The sequence below is a fragment of the Carlito syrichta genome, unplaced genomic scaffold (genome assembly GCF_000164805.1).
Source record: "Carlito syrichta isolate Samal-C Ts95f unplaced genomic scaffold, Tarsius_syrichta-2.0.1 Scaffold130776, whole genome shotgun sequence".
Classification (NCBI taxonomy): Eukaryota; Metazoa; Chordata; class Mammalia; order Primates; family Tarsiidae; genus Carlito; species Carlito syrichta.
In genome coordinates, this window is record NW_007074872.1 from 276514 (window position 1) to 299955 (window position 23442).

At 42.3% G+C, this 23442-nt stretch overlaps 1 pseudogene; it reads right to left on the reverse strand.

The window, feature by feature from the left end:
• Positions 1 to 22326, reverse strand: part of LOC103250640 — a 28364-nt pseudogene extending 6038 nt beyond the window's left edge.
• Positions 22327 to 23442: the final 1116 nt, after the last annotated feature.

The window sequence follows — 23442 nt, forward strand, 5'->3', positions numbered from 1 at the left end:
ACTTAACTGTACCCCACAATATCATAATAAAAAATATTGATAAAAAAGAGATGTTATGCATCTGTATTTGGTAACATATTTTGCCAACAGGGCAACTCTAAGTTTGCTAGACATAGACTAGTGATTGTCAACAGGAAGCAATTCCACCCCCTCCCCATCACTAGGGATGCTTGGTAATGTGTGGAGACATTTTATATTGTTAGAACAAGGTGTTGGTTGCTACTGGCACCTAGTGAGATGAGGCCAAGAATGTGGTTCAACATCCTACAATACACAGAATTCTTCCACCGCAAAGAATGACCCGGTTCCACATGTTGAAATAAGTGTTAAAATGCGGAAATAGAGTTATAGCTCAGTGGACACTCTAACTGGACTGTTTAAATCAAGAAATTTGAGCAGGTGCAGTGGCTTTCACCTGTAATCACAGTACTTTGTGAGACCGAGGTGAGAGGACTCCCTGAGCCCACAGGTTCGAGATCAGCCTGGACAACTTGGTGATACCTTTTCTCTACAGTAAATCAAAAAATTAGTTGGGCATGCTATTGTATTCCTGTAGCTCTAGCTACAGGAAGCCTGAGGTAGAAGGATTGCCTGAGCCCAGCAGGTTGAGGCTGTAGTGACTGTGAACATGTCCCTGCACTTCAGCCTGAGTGATAGAGACTTCGACTCAAAAAAAAAGTAATTCAAGAAATTTTTTGGCCAAGTTTGGTGGCTCAGCCTATAATCCCAGCATTTTGGGAGGCCATTGTCTCTACAATAAACAAACAAAAAAAAAATAGCCAGGCATGGTAGTAGCATACCTGTAGTTCCAGCTACTTGGAAGGTTGAGGTGGAAGGATCACTGGAGCCCAGCAGGTCAAAGCTGGGGTGGCTGTGAGCGTGCCACTGCACTCCAGTCTGAGTGACAGAGTGAGACCCCAACTCAAAAGAAAGAAAGAAAGAAAGAAAGAAAGAAAGAAAGAAATTTGTCCATGAAGGTTAGCAAAGTGATGGGTCAGTGACTGGGGAAGAATGAAGGGCCAAGATGAAGTTTAAAATATTGCAATAGAGGTGATTTGAAAGACTACTTCTGTGCTGATACCCCATCCTTGTGCTCAAAGTATGGTCCTTGAGCTGGCAGCATCAGCAGCGTTTGGGAGCCTGTGAGGAATGCAGCATCTTAGGTTTCAGATCATGGGTGCTGAACCCAAATCTTCACGTTCATAAGTTCCCTAGGGGACTCATGGGCACATGAAAGTAGTAGATAGGAAATTTCATCTGAAGAGAGATTTTGTCTTCTCTACTTTTCTTTCCCAGTAACCTGGAACAATCTTGGCAGATAGTAAGTGCTCAATAAATGTTCCAGGGCTGAATGAATGCTCTTAAGAAAAAAAATGCTATCACACCAAAGAGTTATAAGCACAGTGATATTTTAAAAGGATGTGGAGAAAAGAGAGCACTCACATACTGTTGGTGGGAATGTAAATTAGTACAACCTCAATGGAAAACAATATGGACACCTCTTCCAAGGACTAAAAATAGATCTACCATCTGATCCAGCAATCCCTCTACTGGGTATCTATCCAAAGGAAAATAAGTTATTATATAAAAAAGAAACCTGCACTCATATGTTCATCACAGAACTACTCACAATCACAAAGATTTGAAAGCAACCTAAGTGTCCATCAGTGGATGACTAACTAAAGAAAACAAGGCCTATATATACAATGTGTCTTGTAGCAACATGGATGGAACTGGAGGTCATTATCTTTTCTTATGTTTAAATGGATATTATCCATGTTAACTTTGCACTTGGGAAAAGTTTTGAAGATTATGGTCTTGGTTTTTTAAAAATTAAATTAAATTAACTTAAATTTTAGAGTTGTGGGGAGCAACTGAGGATTTACTACATAAACAAGTTGCACATAGCTGAAGTTTGGGCTGCTAGCTCTACCCCTGATGGTAGATCTGGTACCCAGTGTGTTGCCACATGCCCCCTCCCTTCTCTTTCCCTCCCTCCCCTAGCAGTGTCCAGCATCTGCCGATCCTACCCTTGTGCATGTAGGACCAGTGATCAGGGCCCACTTATGAGTGAGAACTCACAGTATTCAGTTCTTTGTTTCTGTGATAGTTCACTTAGTGTGATGGTCTCCAGTTGCTTTCATGTTGCTGTCAAGATGGAGGCCATTATCAAAAGCGAAAGAAGTCAGACCAGTAAAGATGAGTACTGCATGTACTTTCAAGTGGTAGTTAAACAATGTGTATACACATGGACGTAGTGTGCAGAGTGTAGATTGACAGACACTGGAGACTCAGGATGGGAGAGTGGGAGCAGGGAAAGCTATGAGAAATGACTTAATGAGTACAATGTACATTATTTGGGTGATGGATACATTCCTTTCTGGGTCACCAGAAGCACAATCCTCACTACCATACAATATGCCTTGTAACAAACATGCATTTGCACACACGGAATCAAAAATACGTTATTAAAAAAAAATACTGGTGAAGCCCTTTGTAGACTATAGTCAAATAATCTCACAAATGTAATAAATAAGAAACCCACCATGCACAGCAATGAATAAAACATGCCACCCCATGAGTGCGAAAAGGACTAAAGAATGAATATGTGCATTTGATTTATATGTCTAAAATCCCCACAGAAAAGTGCAGAAGAAACTGAGAACTTTGGTCATCTGAGATGAGAGGAACTTGATGCCTAGGTTTGGGGTGGAAGGGAGACTCAACGTTTCTTCTCCTCTCCTGTTTAAGGTTTTTTTTTAAGTCAGAGTTTCATTCTGTCTCCCAGGCTGGAGTACAGTGGGACAAACCTGGCTCACTGCAGCCTTGACCTCAGGTGATCCTTCCACTTAGTATCCCTAGTAGCTGGAGCTGTGTCTGGCTAATTTTTGTTTTTGTTTTTTAGAGACAAAATTTCACTATGTTGCCCAGGCTGGTCTTGAATGCCAAATCTTTTTTCTCAAGCAATCCTCTTACCTTGGCCTACGTGAGTGGTGGGATTATAGATGTGAGCCAAGGTTGCTTTTGCTTGTTTGTTTTACTTTGTTTTGTCTTTTTGATATGAAGTCTTGCTCTGTGGCCCAGGCTGGAGAGCAGTGGTGCAATCATAGGTTAATGCAGCCTTGAACTCCTGGACTCAAGTGATCCTCCCACCTTAGCCTCTCTAATAGCTGGGACTACATGTGTCTGCCACCATGCCCAGATAATTTTTACATTTTTGTAGAGATGGGATCTCACTTTGTTGCTTAGGTTGGTCTTGGGCTCCTGGCCTCAAGTGATCCTCCTGCCTCAGTCTCCCAAACTGCTGAGATTAGATGTGTGAGCCACCATGCTCAGTCCCTGAGTTTTGAAGCACAAATATATTACCTCTTCAATAAATAAAAAGCAGAAGATAAATAAAAGTGTGACTACTCTGTTTGCTAGCAAAGTGGCCTTGGAGTGTTGCTGATACTTGTGGGATTCCTATAAGGCCTGAGCATTTGGCTAAGATCCTACTCATGCTATTTTTATGTGGATGCTCATAGTAAATGCTCCATTACCAGAGGACTCTTGAGAGAGTCCCTGTTCCTGATGATACTGAAAAAGCACTCAGCTCACCTGGCTAGAGGAAGAGGCAGGCACAGTCACTTCCTACCTGTACTCACTGGCTCCCCTGGCCTCCTCAAACCCAAATCTTCCTTTCTGCAGCCCCTAACCACCCCTGTCTTGCAGACCCCTGTGGTGAGCAGAATTCTAATTCTGCCCTCATAGCCCCACTGCCTGCTGAGCACACACCTTTTTCCGGGCATTCAATCGAATGTGAGTCTAGGTGTTCCTATGGAGGGACTTTGCAGATGGAATTTAGGCCCTGAATCTGTTGACTTTAAGCCAGGGAGTATATCCTGCACGGGCCTGACCTAATCAGGTGAACCTTTACAAGAGCTGGACTCTTTCTGGAGAAAATAGATTCAAAGCTTAAGAAGGACTGCATGGGAAGAATATTTTCCCACTGGCCTCCAGAAGAGAAGGCTGCTGCATTGTGAGAAGGTCACATGGGAGGGAATGTGAGTAGTCCTCAGGAACCTGAGCATGGTCCCCTGCTCACAGCTACCAAGAAAGTGGGACCTCAGTTCTATAACCAGGAAAAACTGAATTCTTCCAGCAACCAGGGAGCTTGGAGGAGGGTCTCAAGCCTCAGATGAAATGGCTGCCCTGGCTGACACGATGGTTTCAGTTTTGTGTAAACTAAAAATAAAACTCTAAGCCTCCCAACTGAAACAACCTCTTCTTGGCCCAGGGGACCCCAGAAGAGCCTTCAAAACTTAATTCCTTGGGCCAGGTGTCGTGGTTCACGCCTATAATCCCAGCACTTTGGAAGACTGAGGGAGAGGATTGCCTGAGCCCATGAGTTCAAGACCAGCCTGGGCAATTTGGTGAGACCTCATCTCTACAATAAATTAAGAAAAATTAGCCAGGCATGGTGGCACATGCCTGTAGTTCCAACTCCTTGGAAGGTTGAGGAGGAAGGATCTCTTGAGCCCAGCAGATCGAGGTTGTGGTGGCCACACGCATGCCACTGCCCTCCAGCCTGGGCAACAGAGTGAGACTTAAACGAACAAAACAAAACAAACAAAACTTAGCTCCCAGACATGATGGGATGGGGGATCAGACATGCCTTGTTATGCTCCCTCTCTTTTGTGGCTTAGACACCACAATTGAGCAGCCTGAATGTTAAAATAGAGATATTAAGATAGACAGAACAGATCCTTTGTGGCACTAAGGCACCGAATTATAAACAGCTTCTAAGACCATGCAAGGGTTAAGTCATGCAACCCTAGGCAAGGGTTAAGTCATGCACCCCTACACTTAAGGAATAAACTATGTTCTTTGTTGCTGTTGTTGTTAGGGACTCACTCTGTTGCCCAGGATGGAGTATGTGGCATTCTCAGGGCTCACAGCTGTCTCAGCCTCCAGGGCTCAGGCAATCCTCCCACCTCAACTTCCCAAATAGTTTGAACCACAGGCACATGCCACAACACCCAGCTAATTTTTAAAATATTTTTGTAAAGACAAGTTCTTGCTATGTTGCCCAGACTGGTCTCTACTCCCAGGCTCAAGCAATTCTCTCACCTCCACCTCCCTAAATGTTGGGATTACAGGCATAAGCCACCACACCCGGCTGGAATAAACTATATTCTGACAGCCACATGGCTTTTTTTTGTCTCTAGCAGCTAAACCAGCACTGGCCTCAAAATAAGCAATATTAACACATTTACAATTGAAAAAGTTTTCACTTTCCTAATACTGAAAGTGGGTGAAAATAAAGTTTGCAGCGGGTTGCTGCAAACTTCTATTGCTAAGCACAAGTGAAATGGTCTTTTCTAAATTGTCACCTTTTTCACAATACAGCTGAAAGTTGCATATATATTCAGTTTTTGCCTTAGACACCACTCTTACTGCATTCTGTTTTTGTATTTTTATTCAGATTGTAAACCGAATATATATTATATGTATATGTATTTCTTCATTTACATTGCATCATTCCATCACTATCTGTCTCACTATCACTAAGTTCACTGGCTTCACAGTAGACCTCGGAAATCTCATCAACATCTATTTCTTCATTTTCCATAGTTATGGCAAATTATTTTTAATGTTGAAATATGAAAGCCCTGAAATATCAAAATGCAAGTATACAACACTAACCACATGAAAATAATGACCAACTTGCAATTTTTATCAACTATGTAATCAATAACAACATTGCACAGATGATATCAAATAATTATCTCAATTAACTTTCTCCTTGCCTCCTATTCATTTTCAAGCAAAATATAATAGCACATACATATGACAATGTTGCAGAATTCACAATTAGAATTTGGAATGAGTAAATTCACATTGGCAGCAATCAGCAACCAAATTTGAAATGTTGTAAATTCATATCAGCAATCACAAATGAGTTAAAACAATTCACAGCTCACACACTGAATAACTGACGCACTTGTCCTGATATGAGACCACTGACTATGGACTTGTCCTGGCTGGGCTACAGAGTCTACACACTTGTGTACCTTCATAGCCTGAAAAGATCTTTTGAAATATAGGGCCTATGAAAGGAAAAAACAAACAGCCCCATTAAAAATTGGGCAAAAGACATGAATAGACACTTCTCAAAAGAAGCTATAAGGGCAACCAACAGACACATGGAAAAGTCCTCAGCTTCACACATCAGGGAAATGCAAGTGAAAACCACATTGAGGTACCACCTAACCCTAGTAAGAATGGCCATCATTAATAAACAACAACAGATGCTGGTGAGGATGCGGAGAAAAAGGAATGCTTCTACACTGCTGGTGGGAATGCAAACTAGTGCAACCTCTTTGGAAGACAGTGTGGCGATTTCTGAAAGAACTAGAAATTGACGTTTCATAAGACCCAGAAATCCCCCTATTTGGAATATACTCAGAAGAATTCAACACCTTTTACAAAACAGACACTGGTACATGCATGTTTGTTGCAGTTCTATTCACAATAGCAAAAACATGGAACCAACTGTGCTGCCCATCAAAGCTGGACTGGATAAAAAATGTGGTAATATACACAATGGAATATTATGCAGCCATAAAGAAGAGCAAACATATGAACTTCGTAGCAACTTGGATGGATTTAGAGTCTATCATACTCAGTGTATCACAGAAACAAAAACAGAGTACCATATGTTCTCACTCATAAGTGGACCTTGAACAATTATCATAATACTATAAAAAAGGAATTGGCAGTAGTGGGAAACTGCCAGGGTAGAGTGGGTGGGATTGGCAGTTGAGGGAAACTGCCAGGGGAGGGAGGGGCACACCTCATCAACAGAGATACCTGCATAATGAACATTTGTATACCTAACCCTGAATTGTACCCCACATCTTTAAAATAAAGAGAAAAAAAAGAAATATAGGGCCTAACTGTAATACATTTAAATGTTAAGTCTCCACCCCAAAGCAAACATAAGTTGTATGTAACATCTTGTTTGCTGAATGTGCATGTGTCACGTCCACCTTCATTAATATTGATAGCTCCTCCTATAGCCTTTTGAATATGTATGTTTCATATTTTCCTTCAACGTTCTTGTCTGTGGTCTTGGCTTCAGGCATGCTTCCCAGCCTGTGGGACAGTAACCTTGAGGCTGTAACCTTCGACAAGAAATAAAGTTTCCTCTCTTTTTCCAAGACTAAAGATATATCATGGGTGCCAAAAAATGTATACACATTTTAAGAGATGTTAAGAGATGTTTGCTGTAATAAGACATGCCTGGACCCTGGTAGTAACCACTTTGAGCACTTCTTGTAATTGCAGAAGTCAAACGTGACTTGTAGCCATCTTATGGAGTATTACAATTTTAAAACTTTTTTTGCCTTTCTTAAAGTGTGTATACATTTTTTGGGGTCTCTCACTCTTTCTCTTTCTCTCTCAGATAGATAGATAGATAGATAGATAGATAGATAGATAGATAGATTTAGAACTTGTAAGACTGAGCAGAGAATCCATCCTGCTATGTAGAAATGCTGACCCACAGAAACTGCAAGATAATATATTTTTTAAAGCTGTAACATTTGTGGAAATTTGTTACACGGCAACAGATGCAGAGTGCAGCCCCTCCTGGACTCTTGGAGGGGGTCATGAAGACTGCAAAGCTGATGAGGTGGGTGCAGTGGTGGGTAGAGCTGCTGTCTCTGGTGTCCACCACGCTGCTGCCTGTGGTGGCCTAGTGACCACACCCATCCTGGCCACACTCCCAGAAGACACAGAACACCTCTTGCCTTGGCCCAGGGGTCACTGGCTGTAAAAACAGGGCACAGGTTTGAGCTGGTGATTCTGGTCTTCAGAGAGGCTGACCCAAAGCTGGCTCAGGAAGGGCTGACTTTTTGGGAAGATGATACCCTCACAGCAGAGCCTCCTGGACCCCAAAGCTGAGCGGGAAGGCTGTGCCTGGGACTCAGGCTCCTTCCCCATCCATGGCCCTCTCCCTCCAATAATTACACAGTGGGAGAATGTGAAGATGACTGGGGACCTGAGATTCTGGGTGTTTTTCTTGCTCAGAAAGGCAGAGATGACGTCTGAGAGCAGCAAGCCTTTGTGCTTCTATGGAGCTGCCTGCTTTTCAGGCTCCAGGAGCAGGGGGGCCTCAGCCATCAGCTTACCCATCCCTGGAGTGGAGACAAGGTTCACCACAGGAAGGCCTGTGGGGCAAGGCCAAGGTTACCATTTTGGGGTCCCCAAGAGGGCTTTCTGCTTCTCAGATGGACTCTCCTCTTGTGGCTCTACCTCACTCCACCCCGCTTCTCTTGACTTTTCACATCTCTTATTTTTTACATCCTTGGGCATCTTGTCCCACCATGAGGTCTCATCAACCTCTCCCCCATTTCAGCTGTTACCTGTGTCACCAGATTCCTGTGTGCCAGATTCCAGTTCAGCTGCATTTTTGTCTGAGTCTGATTCAAGGTGACATTGCTATCTCCTTGTTCCTGCACCTCCAGGGACAGCTCTGTAATTTTGGGAAATATATATGAAGGTTAGGAGTTGTGCCTGCAGTGGTTAATATATATGAGTACATACATAGCCTGAAGATACAGACTACACACACACACACACACACACACACACACACACGTATGCGTATTTAGCCCAAAGTTACAAAGGATTCAAAGAGAATAATATAAACAATTTTACAACCATAAAGTAGATAATCTAGATGAAATGGACAGATTCCCAGGGACACACAAACCACCAAGGTCAACTCAAGAAGAAATAGAAACTCTGAAGAGACCTCTAACAGATAAACAGATTGAATCAGTAATTGGAACCTCTCAAAATGAATGGCTCAGACCGAATGGCTTCACTTTTGAAATCTACCTATCGTTTGAGGAAGAATGAATGTGACTCCATTGCCAACATCTTCAAAAAATAGACGAGGATAAAACATGATTTACATAATTCTACAAGGTCAATATTACTCTGACAACAAAACCAGATAAAGACATCACAAGAAAACTATAGATTAATATTTCTAATGAAAATGGATGCAAAAGTCTTCAACAAAATATTAGGAATACATTTAAACTTGTAAACAGACTTGTAAACAGGAAGCTGCAAAAGTTTTTGAAAGCAAGTAAAGACTCCATATAAATGGAAGGACATTCTGTGTTCATGGGTTGGAAGATTCCATATTGTTAAGATAGTAATACTACCCAAAGTGATCTATAAATATAATGCATTCTTTATCAATATTCTAATAGTCTATTATAATTGTTTTGCCAAACAAGAAAAGTTCATCTTAAAATTCATATGTAATTGTAAGGGACCCAAATACCTAAGACAGTTTTGAAGACCAATACATTTGAAAAATTTACACCTCCTCATTTCAAAACTCACTACAAGCCTACAATAATCAGAGCAGTATGATACTGGCATATTGGCCAACAGAATATAATTGAGAGCCCAAGAATAAACCCATTCATCTGTGGTCAACTGATTTTTCCACAAGTATTACCAAGGCTATTTAATAAGGGAAAGAATAATCCCTTTAACAAATGATGCTGGTATTACTGGGTATCTACATGTAAAAAAATAATTTTGACCCCTATCTTACACAATACACAGACATTAACTCAAAATAGGTCAAAGATCTAAATTTAGGAGCTAAAAATAAAACACACCAGAGAAAATACAGTGGTAGATCTTTCTGGCCTTGGATTTGGCAACGAATTCTTAAACATGACATCAACAGCACAAACAACAACAAAGGCAGATAAAAAGGGCCCCATCAATATTTAAAGCATTTGCTCATTAAAGTGAAAAAACTATTAAGAAGATGAAAAGGCAACTACAGAATGGGCGAAAATATTTGCAAATTGCATATCTCATCATGGGCTGCTATGAGAATACATAAAAAATGCTTACAACTCAACAACCAAAAGATAAACCCAGTTAAAAAATGGACAAAGAACTCGAATAGATATTTCTTCAGAAAAGATGAAGAAATGGTGAATATACAAATGAAAAGATGTTAAACATAATTTGTCATTAGGGAAGTGAAAATCAAAACCACAACGAAATATCAACTCAGGCAAACCAAAAAGGCCACGATAAAAACAAAACAAAAGAAACAAGTTTTTGCTAAGGGCATAGAGATTGTAACTCTTGTATGTTTCTTGTGGGAATGTAAAATGGTACAGTCAATTGGAAAAGCAGTTCGGCGATTCCTCAAAAAGTTAAACATAGAATTACCATATCATCCAGCAATTCCGTTCCTAAGTATCTGTCCCAACAAACTGAGAACACTTATTCAAAGGAAAACTTGTACACCAATATTCATAGCAGAACTGTTCACAATAGTCAAAAGGTGGAAACAACCCAAATATACAACTATGAACAGATGAACAGAACATAGTATATCCATACCATGGAAAAATATTCAGTCATAAGAAGGAGTGAAATACTGATGCATGCTACAACATGGATGAACCACAAGAATATTATGCTAGGGGAAAGAAGTTAGACTAGAAGTTATGATTCCATTTATAGGAAATAACCAGATTAGGCAAATCCATAGACACAGAAAGCTGATTAGTGGTTGAGAGGAGCTGGAGTAAGGGAAGAATGAGGATGGATTACATAGTAGGTACAGTGTTTACTTCTGGGGTGATGAAAATATTTTAGTAATAGAGGTGATGGTTGTATAACTCTGTGGATATACTAAGTTCTACTGAAACACACACTTTAAAATGGTAATTCCAAAGTTGTGAATTTTAGCTCAATAAGACAGATCATATTTATATATCAGCTAATAATAATTTATGGTCTTTCAAATTAGTTTTTTTGAAGCAGTGTCTATTTTGTTATTCTAAATTCTTCATCGTACTTGTTTTAATGCTGATACTCTATGTAACAATTAAAATGCATATTATCTACAAGTTGATGCATTTCTTTTTAATCTTCTACTTTAACTTATTTATGAGAATAACACTGACATTCACATGTGGTCACTTGGCCCTAGTGGGATTGAAGAAGAATGAGGCGGTGAAAGGGTGGAACAGAAGCATGGGGCATTCCCTGAACTTACCTGTGCCTTCAGAATAATTGAAGGTCAGCATCCCATTGGGAAGGGTCTTGCTCAGGCCTCTCAGGGAATCCTCCAGATCATACAGCAGGTGAGTGGCCACACAGTGATGCTGTGAGCAGGGCAGGGTCTCCAGGTCTCCCGGGGTCTTAAGCAGCTCATCCACCTTCTACATGAGGTTCTAGGGGGATAGGGACACAGAGCCCATGAGCAACGGGTCAAAGGGATGCGCAAAGACTCTGTCCACTCAGTCCCAGTGTTCAGACCCTAGAGACTGTCTATTTGGGGAATATAGGAGGCATTGGATGGGATTCCCCCTTTGGATGAGATCCCTTGGGTGATCCTTGACTCTGGAGTATAGCCCCTCAAAAGTAGCCCTCTTCTGAAATGTCAATCATCCCATAAACCCAAAGTCTACAGAGCAGCCAGAGGAAAGACAGTAGGTGCACTTGGTGTCTAATATTGTGTATGACTTTCCCCATCCCTGAAAGACGCAGAGAGTCAGGCCAGCTCCCACTGTATGGGGTCATCTCCTCCCAGATGTAAACTACCTAAGGTCACTGTGGATTGCTGCCACCTTGCCCCTGGGGGTACTGCTCTTACCTCAATGGTGGTCTGGACTGAGGATGACCTCAAGTCTTTTCTTAGATTTTGGGGTTTGAGAAAAAGTGGGAGAGACTCTTGGGAGAGGAGAGAAGAGGAGGTCAGAGAGTTTCTTGGGTGGATGGAGAACTCAGAGCAAAGGCATAGCTCAGGGGCAGTGCTTTGCAGAGTGATTTCCTGCCCCCTGGGTCCTGCAGGGCCAGTCATCTGACTGTGGATAGCAGAGGGTGGAGTCCAGGTGGGGAAGGGCACCCTTGCTGGGAACAGGCTCATTAAGGGTGTGTCAGAGTGTGAGAATGGTTCTAGGGTCAGGTCATACCAGGTACCTTCACAGAGAGTTGTCTTCTGGTTATTCCAGATCCCAGGTTTGGGCTTCCAATCTGGGCCACAGCAGCATGTGTAGGAACCCATGGTGTTGATGCAGACAGTGGAGTTGTGGCACTGTCCGGATGCTGCCCGGAGCTGCACTCGTCCACATCTGGGGACTCAAAGAGGGTGACGGGGCAGGTCCTGTCCCAGCCAGATAAGGTCCCTTCTCCTGCCCATGCCCCACCTCGTACCTCCCTGTATTGTGCCCCTTGGGGTGGTGGACGCTGGGTCCAGAAAGATGGAGAGGCCTGAGCTCAGCAGGTGGCTTCTGCGGAGGCACCCATAGTAACTGGCTGCTGCCTGGGGTCTCCCCAGCCTCCCCCTTGGTTCCCAGCTCCTTCCCCGGGAGCCACTGGTCTTTTCACATGGCGCCTCAGAAGAATCAGTGCTGGACACAGCACCATTCTGTGTGGTGTGTGGGTGCCATTGAATATGGGATCAGGAGCTTGGTGTCTCCAGAACGTGGGATATGGCTCTCTACCTTCACAGACAGTGTTGTTTGGCCATTTGGGGAGCCAGGAATCGGAGTCCAGCCGGGACAGCAGCAGCACTGCTAGTTGCCCATGTTGTTGAGGCAGTGGGTGGAGCTGTGGCATGGGTTGTGTCTGGAGGTGCATTAATTCACATCTGAGGACAAAGTTGGAGGTCAAGCCCTGGCCCTGACTGGCTCAGTCCTTCCTTGCACCCACTTCCCTGTCTGTCAACTGTCCTAGACCAGGCACTATGACTGCACGAACTGCCACTTGGTGATTTTAAACTTCACCTTAAAAGCAAGTTGTGGTGATAAGCACAACAGGGGCCATGGTCCCCAGTTTATAGGAGGTATCACCAGGAGGGAAACCAAGTCATAGGGGTTGTACTTGACCAAAGACTCTGGCTGCCCCCTCCCTGGCCATGGCAGAAGATCCCCTCTTAGAAACGGAAGTGACACCTTCCACTCACGCATGACAGTTGAGGAAGAGGTGAGGCCTGGGGGCGGCACAGGGGAGCTCCAGGCCCAAAGGGGCCCTACTGTCTCCCTGCCCGGGAGGATGATTCCTCCATCTGTGGCCTGGTGGGGCCTTGACCTTGAGGGACCTTGTGGCCCTTCTGCCTCAGCTGCATCCCAGCTTCTGTTTGGCATCACAGCATCCTCGGGGTTGCCTCTAACTGTGCAGAGCCTTGGGTCCTCCAGCCTGAGTGCAAAGCCGAGCTAGCACTGGCAGGTGTAGTTGCCCGGGGTATTGATGCAAGTGCTGTGGCTCCTGCAGAGTCTTGGGTTCTGCTGACATTCATCCACGTCTGCAAGCGGAAGGGAGGGTGAAGGGCGCCTGCAGCCTGAGTGACCTTTGAACTGTGGGTCGGCCAAGAAAGCATCCAGGAGGCTCTGTGTCTCCTGTTTCCGATTGGCAGGGAGGCATCCCATGGTGAGTGGTGGCCCAGACCCTCTTGTCCATATGCTGCCTGGGCCTCCCAGCTCCTCTGTTTTCCTAGGCAGCTACATCTGGGTTGGGGGACCTCACAGTCCTCTGGGACCAGCCTGGAGATTCTTGGTAGATGTCAGGGTGGGTCTTCCTGGGAAGGAGTGAGGGAGATGCTCTTTCCCCAGCAGGCTGGGTCTTGGTTCCCTTGGCCTCATCCCCAGGTGGCCACTGGTTGGTTGAGTTTTCCTCAGAAGCCTGGTGGCCCTAGAGGGACAGCAGTGTCCTGCCCACGCTCTCTGAAAACCAGCTCTGTCCAGGACTCATCTCTGAATCAAGACTTGGGGATGATGTTCAATGACTGAGAGGTGGGGAGAGTGAGGACGACAGTGGACAATGGGCTCTAGGCCAAGGTAGACTTGGGGTGGACGTCCAGCCAGGCAGCCTGGGGCCTTGAAGTGACTTTTCCTGATCCAATGAAGCATCCCACGGATGTGGCACAAAGTGGTGAGGATCTACATCTGAGCAAGGCCAGCCAAGGGCAGGCTCAGGTTCAGTGTCTGGAGAGGGAGCAGGTGCTGATGGGGAGAGTGGCAGGCGATTCTGTTGTCTCTCTTTTGCCTCCTACCATGGACTTATGCCTGCGGTGGGGCTGCCAGCACCGCGGTGGGGCCGCCGGCACCCACGGCTGCAGCCCGCCAGCATCGAGGACAGGAAGTGAGGTCAAACTGACAACAGAATCTGGCAGACCTGGCTGAGCAGCCTATTTATAAAAGCTTGTATTCAAATGAAGGCTTATGAAAAAGTAATTCTTATTGTATTTAAAGAGACACACAGGACTTCTCTATTGGTTGATAGTGGCCAATGAGACTTGTACAAAGGAGTGGCTATCAGCCAATCAAAATGAGTGTATATTATCCAATGAAAACGAGCCTTCTAGGAGCCCTCATTTGAATAGGGAGTTTATAAATAGGCTGCTTGGGGCCCTGTGTGGCAGTGTACCTAGTTCGTGAGGTCTCGCCAGGAGCGCTGCCTCACGAGAAGGTAGAACCATGCTGGTGGGTGGCTCCCCCGCACCGCGGAGCCGGGCCCGCCCGGCCATTTCAGGCACTGTTGAAACTCTGACGGCTGAGGAGGGAACTTCGGGGAGGTCGCTCTTGGACATTTATCGTCTGCTGTGAGTTTAGAAGCTCTCATTTTCCTGAATTTTCTTGCTTGGTGTTCTTTGCTATCTTGTATTATTTGTGCAATAATGAATTTAGACTGTTCATTGCCTCTGGGTTTTTGAGTTGAAAGTGCAGCCAGCTGTAGTGTTTTCATGAATTAGGATTTTTTTGAGGAAAGTGACCTCTGCACATGAAGGGCATCACACAACCCGATGTAAAATGTACATGAATGTGAATGTGAAAGGGAAAATGAGCATGAAAACGGGTGGGGGGAAGAGGTGGGACAGGCTGAGGTTGGGTTGCCCTAGGTTGCACCTGACACAGAGGGAAACATTCCTACTTTTAGATGTGTGTTTTCATTATTTTAAATTGTGGTGTTTCCACAATTTTATATTAACTGACAAATGTGTAAAGAAGTATGTTGAAACTCAAGTATTAAGTTTTTATATCAGAATCAGAATATATAATACTCCTGTTTCTTGGGTTTAAAGGAAGTCTACTTAATAGTATTCCAGACTTACATTTCTTAGCTTCTCTTCCAATGTGAGTATTTCCCTAGTTATGGTTTTCTCATGCACCTGTGATGGTCTTAAATTATTTAAGAAGTGCCATTGCCAGGCCATTGTGGCCATCGCCTTGCTATGTTATGGTGTGGCCATTTGCTCTTTGAGCTCTGGCCAGGCCATGTTTTCTTAAACGTTGGCTCCCTTCCCTCCCTTGGGAGGTGAATCCCCTCTTTCTCACTCTCTCCAATTTATTTTCTAAATAAACTATATTTATTTTACCTCAAAAAAGTATTTTTAAAAATTTAATCCAGATAAAATGTTCCTTACAGGACTTGACATTGAATGGAGTTCTTGAAAGCATAGATGATTCATGGCCACTTCCAAATTTTTGAGAACATTGTAATAAGCAAAATTCATAAATTAGCCTGAGATGGGAGTACTGAGGTTTTTTGTTTTGGGAGGTTTATTTTGTTTTTAAATTAAGAACCATTGTATGTGAATCAGTTATTTGAGAAGTATCTACAGGACTCTCAAATCGCTGGAAATTATGAGCTGATTTTTTTTCCTTCATCGGTTGTATTAATTGAAAAGAGATGGTCTTCTATTACAAATAGAATATCTGAGATCACTTAGTGTACTTTTTAATTTTTTTAATATTAAAGATGAAATTGAGATGTTTCTAATTTCCTTCCTTCATATATACATTTTGTGCATTTTCAAGATAGCTTGCTGTGGAGGTCTTTTTAAACCATTTTCACTTGTTTCAAAATATCAACCTGCCATGATAAATTACAGGAATACATATAATGTGTTTGTAGCAAGGTGCTTCAGATTTCAGTATAGTGTATTTTCCAATTTCTGTGACTTTTCCCAAAGCATTTTTCTTTCTTTTTTCTTTTTTGAGTCATAGTCTCACTCTGTCAACCAGGCTGGAGTGCAGTAGCACACTCATGCCCATCACAGCCTCAAACTGCTGGGCTCAGGCAATCCTTCTGCTTCAGCATTCCAGGTAGCTGCAACTACAGGCATGCACCACCATACCAGGCTAATTTTTTGATTTATTGTAGAGAAAAGATCTCACCATGTGGCCTAGGCTGGTCTTGAACCTTTGGTCTCAGGCAATCCTCTTGCCTCCACCTCCCAACGTGCTGGGATTATAGGTGTGAGCCACAATGCCACCTAGCGGCATTTTTAAAAAAGAGCTATTCCATAACTACTTTTTCTGAACCCTTCCCATGCGTTTAATTCTTTAGATTTTTATATGATGTTTTAGCAATATTTATCTTATAAAGATATCAGTTGGTGTGTTTATGGGTAATGACTGCATGTGATAATATATGTGCATATATTTTTACAAATTCAGGATTGTTTTTCAGAGAAATGCTAACTCGGATTCAGAGAGAGAGGGGAAAGGCATATACAGTCATAGGACACTCAATTATTTTTTAATATGACTCATTCTTGGATAGTAAACAAAACTGCCTCTTAGGCCGGGTGCAGTGACTCATGCCTGTAATCCCAGCACTTTGTGAGGCAGAGGTGAGAGAATTGCCTGAGTCCAGGGGTTTCAGACCAGCCTGGGCAACTTGGCAAAACCTCGTCTCTACCATAAAGCAAAAAAATGATCTGGGCATGGTGGTTTGTGCCTGTGGTTCCAGCTACTTGGAAGGCTGAGGTGGAAGGATCACCTGAGCCTAGCAGGTTGAGGCTGCAGGGACCGTGAGTGTGCCACTTCCACTCCTTTCTGGGTGACAGTGAGACTCTGACTCAAAACAAAAAAAAGTGCCCCTTATGCATACTTTATTAATATTCTATTCAGGAAATTTAAGCACTACAGTATGATGTTTTGATATAGACACAACTAGTGAGCTAATTACTAAAATAAGCGTCATCTCACATAATTCTCTTTTTCTTTGGTAAGAAGTACATGAAGTCTATTCTCTTAGAAAATTTTCAGTTACACTACTGGATCATAAAATACAGTGCTCATGCTGCACTTCATATTTCTAAATGTATTTATTCTATAGAACTCATAGTTTTATATCCTTTGATCTAAATCTCCCTGTTACAACTACCCTCTACCTATGACAACCACCATTCACTTCTCTGTTCTATGTATTCAAGTTTGTTTTGTTTTTAAGATTCCACATATACAAGATCTCTTGTGATTTTCTTTCCCCCTGTATCTTCTTTATATTATTTAACATAATGCTTTCTGGTGTCATTTATGTTGTCACAAGTGGCAGGATCTCCTTTTTTGGTCTGAACAATATTTGTATGTATATATATCTCACACATTCTTTAGCTAGTTCTCTTTCAACTCATAATATTGTTTCAATATCTTGTCTATGGGAAACAATGCTGTAAAGGTTACGGGAGTGAGTTTATTTTTACAAGATGATGACTTTATTTTTTCTGGGTTTATACCCAGAAGAAAGATGGCTAGGTCACATGGTACTTATATTTTTAATGCTTTTAGGAACCTCCAGATTGTTTTCATAATGGCTGCACCAATCTACATTTTCACCATCAGTACCCATGGGTTCATTATTCAACCCCTTGCCAGCACTTCTTATCTTTTAGCTTTCCAATAATAGGCAATTAATTGATGTCAATTTGTTGGAGACCCGCTCCGACCGAGGGTGGGTTAGGACCTGCACCGGAGAATCTGGACAGTGAGAAGAGACCACTCGGAGGCAGTTCTTCTGGGAACAGTCTGATCAGGACTGAAGCCAATTTTATTCAAACGTTTTCCAACTTATATATCATTTTCTATACCCTCCAGCAGTGTGATAATTACTTGCTGGGGGGTGTACAAATTCCATGATGTATATCGCGCTTTACAAATTATGCATCACAAGACCATCTCGAGACTTGCAAATTCCAAGCAGACAATTCGAACTCCATGATGCCTGATGTGCTTCACAAAACTCAGATTAAGGTCACAGGTACACAATTTCAACACAGATCATTCAAAGTGTTTTCTATAATGTTCAATAAATCATTCATATTATACTCTTTGTTCTAAACCCTGATTAATACAAAAAACTTTCTAAGTTAACTCTAGGTTCAATCCAAGTTCATTGACTCCTAATATTTTTTAATGATTAATATTATCAACTTAACACTATACTATAATCTATAAGTTTACTTAAATGACTTAGCTGTTAGTTATACTATTATCCTATTACGATTTAACGTAATGCCTTATAACTCAGTTAAAACTTATTCTTAAACTACCAAACTTTACTATAATTCATATGAGTTTCATATGTCTAAACTTTAATTTTTATATAATCTAATGATTGACCTTTAATACTATGCTATATCCTATTAAGCTAATACCTCATCATTAATTCTTTTATAAATCTTATAGTAACTATTATATTTGAATAATGTAGCAAACGGAAACAAAACAACAAGCATAAATTTACGCAATTGTGAGTGTATATGTATATATTTTATCCTAACAAGTCTACTCTAAAAATCAAATAGTAGCTGTCACACTCTTGAACAAGGAAATGCATGGCCGCCATGACGGTGGCCATGGGCTGAAGCAGACAGAGTTTCGGTAATTAACGAAACAAAAGAAAACGTTCTGCCTGGCTAGGGACAGGGCGATAAAACTATTATGGTAATTTAATTTCTAATCTTAGCCCTAGGGGAAACTGCTTTCGGGAACAAGAGCTGACTAACCAGTCTACCAGGAAATAGAAGTTTAAAAATGTCTTGAAAAAGGAGTACAACTTAGAAAGACAGAGAAAAATAATTCTGCTGTGCACTTTCCATCAGGCATATTGATATTTACTTATAAGTTTTACTGCCATATATGCACACTGGTCACTAATCACATGCCAATATTATAGGTATACTGATATCCTATGTCAGAGGCGATCTTCCAGATGGGCCTTTACAGGCCTCAGCCATATAGCTATAGATGTTGGCTCCCAACATCAATTGATATCTCATTTGGTTTTGGTTGGAATTTCCCTGAGGATTAGTGATATTGATGACCTTTTCTTTAACCTGTTGGCTAATTTTATGCCTCCTTTGGAGAGATAATGATTCACGGTCTTTGTCCACTTTTTTATCAGGTTAGCTTTTTGCCATATAGTAATATTATCTTTATATATTCTTGATAATCACTCCTTAACAAATATAACATTCCCATATATTATCTTTGAATCTGTAGAAGTCCTTTTCATTTGGTTGTTTCTGAAGCTCTGCAGAAGCCATTCAGTTTATGTAGTCCCACATATTTATTGCTTTTGTGGCCTGTTATTTTAATGTCCAATTAAAAAATACCAACCTACCTTCATCAGTGTGTTTTTCTTCCTCTTCTTCCTTCAATTTTTTTTTTTGCCTTTTTTTCTCTTTCCATTTTTCATCTTGGGAGCATAGGTTCAAATTTTCAGAACATACACTGCCTCTTACTTACATTTTCTAATGCATTTTATGGTTCCAGGTCTTGTGTTCAGTTTTTTAATTCCTTTTGAATTTTTGACCAGATTCTTCTGTCTTATGTAAATAAGGGTCTTATTGTGTTCATTTTCATAGGGATATTCAATTTTCACAGAATCATTAATTGAGCAGACACTCTCTTCCCTGTTGTTATATTATTGGTGTTTATTTTTTTTGATGACTTGACTATATATATGTTTAGGTCTGTTATTTTTCCTTCTTTTTGTTCATTCGTCTATGTTTCTGATTTCACACCAGTACTATACTGGTTTGATTATTATAGCAATGCAATTTCAAACTGTAGAGTATTCTACTACTTCCAAGTTTATTTTTATCAGAATGCCTTTAAGTAGTCATGGTCTTTGATATTTCAGTCTGAATTTAGCATTATTTCCATTTTTAAAAACATACATACATAATAACTGTTAATATTTACAAGGTACATTGCTATGTTTTGATACATGTTTACATTGTGTAATGATGAAATCAAGGTCTTTAGCACCTGTTACCTCATACACTTCTTATTTGTGGTGAGAACATTCACAGTCCTCCCTTCCAGCTAACTTGAAAAATACAATATTGTTAACTATAGTCAGCTAAAATGCAGTAGAACACCAGAATTTATTTCTACTATCTAATTGTAACTTTCTACCCATGACGAATCTCATTTCCTCTACCCCTAACCTCTGGTAAACACTACTTTGTTTATTCTTGAAGTCAGTATTTCTAGGTCTCACATGAGTGACATGCAGTGTTTGTCTTTGTGTGCTTGGCTTAACATAATATCCTCAAGGTTCACCCATGTTGCTGAAAATGACATCATGTATTCTTTCTTAGAGCTGAAGAGCATTTCTTTGTGTATGTGCACCACATTTTCTTTATCATCGCATCCATTTATTGACACTTAGGTTGACTTTGTATGCCAAAAGAAAAAATGCTAAGACAGTTCACATTTAACAGTCTGATTGAGCAAAGAACAATTTGTGATAGGGCAGCCTTCTGAATCAGAACAGGCTTAGGGAGATATTGGCTCAGTCAAGTAGTGCAAGAAGATTTATAGACAGAAAAAGTAAAGTGAGGTACAGAAACAGGCAGTTTGGTTCATTTCAGTGTTTGCCTGATTTGAACCTGGTTTGAATACTAGTTGTTCTCCTCTGATTGGCAAAAACTAGGTGATTGGCACCAAAGGAAGTTACAAACTATATAAAAATATCTAGGTAGGTTACAGTTCACCATGTGAAATTTTACACAGACACTTCTAGGTTGAACCCAAATTATGCAGGGGGGCAGTTTGGGCTCAACTAAATTCAACTCATATAACAGCTATTATGAATAATGCTGTTATATGTTTCCCTGAATTTTGTTAACCTTCCCAGCAAATTGATCAAACCAAAGAGGGAATCATGGGAACCCCAACATGAATCCAGTCAGGCAGAAATTTCAGAGGGCTAGACTTGTCACTAGGGATTAGAGTGCAGGCTTGGGATCTAAACCCTCCCCCTGTGGGATCTGACACTATCTCCAGATAGGTAGTGACAGCATTGAAGTGGAGGACATTCAGCTGGTGTGTGCTGCCTAGTGTGTGGGAACAAACCCTAAAGCAGTTAGTATCAGTGAAGCAGGATGTGCTGGGCCGGCCCAGGTCAAATGCTGTAGATTGAAAGAGCATTTTGGATTGATGCAGGGGCCACAGTTCATTACTGAACAGTCACAGATGTGAAACAGGCAGTTATTACAGAGGGAACAGGCCAACCAGTGTACTGGGTAAAAGCCAGTGTAAGGTTTGCTATTCTGGCACATAAGACTGTTGTTTCTCCTCTCTGAGGGAGTACCCAAAAGGGAATTAGTTTTTGGAGGGCAGACCCCTTGCAGTATAGGCTTCCCTCTCTAGGTAAGTGTTCTAGGAACCCATCAGCGTGAGCATACCAGCTAGCATCGTTGTCAGAAACTGTGTTCAGCTTCTGTGATTTTTTTTCTTGGAGATTCAGTATGTTTGTTCATTTTATGATGGGTGATTTACAAGTGTACATGTGTCCACACTGTGCTGAGCTGAATGTTCATTTTTGACCAAAAACATCATGACTCCCATGTTGGTAGTGACAAATTCTCCTTTTAATAGTCCTCAAGGGAGTGTTCCCTGAGACTTAGGGCAAAAACTTGTGAGTACTATCCCCCCAATCAAGAACTACTGGGACTTTGGTCTAGAGAATTTCCACTTGCCGCAAAATACTTATTAAGTTTGTAGTCTCATTTCTTCTTTTTAATGTATTATTTTTATTTATTTTGTAGCGATGGGGTTCTCACTAGGTTGCTAAGACTAATCTCAAAGTCCTGGGCTCAAGTGACCCCCCCCACTCAGCCTCCCAAGGCCCTGGGATAACAGACATGAGTCACACAAGTACATTATTATTTGTTAAAAATATTAGTTGTTATTTGTAACAGGACCCGCCCCCTGCCCCACCTTGACCTTTAGCCATTCTTTATCCTAAAGCTACTAAATCTTTTACTGCAAGCAACTTTCTTCTTTAGAGAGTCCAAGGAGTGGTTCAGAAACTCCAAAACCTTGGAACCAAGAGATCAGGGCTGGAGTGGTGTGAAGGGAGTGCTGGGAGGGACAGAGGTTGCTGGATGGTGGGGCTGAGGGGACTCACCTTGGTCTGGGCCTGTAGCTGACTCTTGAGTGACTCCACTTCACACCGCAGGAGCTTCTGGCAGTCAGGAATTATCATGGTGGACTTGGATTTGGGCAGAGGTGAGGCTGAACCAGGGCTGGAAGGGGTGGGGACTGTGTCACAGGCAGGGCAGAGGTCAGCAGAGGCTCAAAGTAGGGGTAGGGACCCACTGACACTGGGGCAGAGGGTGGAGGTAAGAACTGGCAGGTCTTCCTCCCTCAGTCCTGTTAGGAAGGAAGGGTTCTTTGATTTTGGAGGAGCTTCCAGGGAAGTGGAACAAGGCGGGAGTGGAAATTTGTCCCTGGGCTGCCTCCCTGATGAGCCTATCCCAGTTTGGATGGCTAGACAAGACTTGAATCTCTTGAGTTCTAGGTGCACCAAATCACAAGTGCAGGTGAAACTGCACTCCAGGCATATTTATGCACCTCCCATTTTGCCTGCACATTCTAAGGGGTGGGCTGGCCCATACATGTGTGGACCTGTGGGCTGCTCCCAGTAGCACATTCCTGTGGACCCTTGGATATCACCAAACACCAGTCCTGTCTCTGACTTGGGCTCAGGTAATGACCTTCCATCTTAGGGAGCAAAGGACATTGACAATGTCTGCCATAGGCACCAACAACACCCAAGCCACAACCACGCATAGTCACCAAAATACACAACCATAGTCACACTACCTCAGACACAGCCATGCGTGCTAAGTCATAAGACCTAGGGCATCTACTCATGACATCCCAGATAAACAACCACAACCACACAGACACATAAGCAGTCACACCCAGAAACAGCCACAAAGCCCCACTGAAGACCCACAACCTCTCTCATTCTTTTCACTTAAAACACATTTAGCCCACTGGGTGCCAGGCACTGTTCCAGGGGCTGAAGACATACAGTGGGCATGGTCTTCAGAAGGATCCCCTACCCCAGCCCCTTCTCCAAGCCTTGGAATTGTTGATTGCAGTGATTTCCTGAATTGAAGGAATTTCCTGGATGGAAGGGGTTTCCTGGGTGGGGTTGACCTTAGCTCTGGTGTGATGCTTCTTCAAAATGATCTGGTCATTTTAGTGCTCCTGGTGCAGGTCTGAGTTGGGGAAAGGGGGCAACCCCACATGGCGGAGACCCCAAGCCCCACTCTGGCCTCCAGGCTATACTCTTCACTGTGTGCTCAGAAGC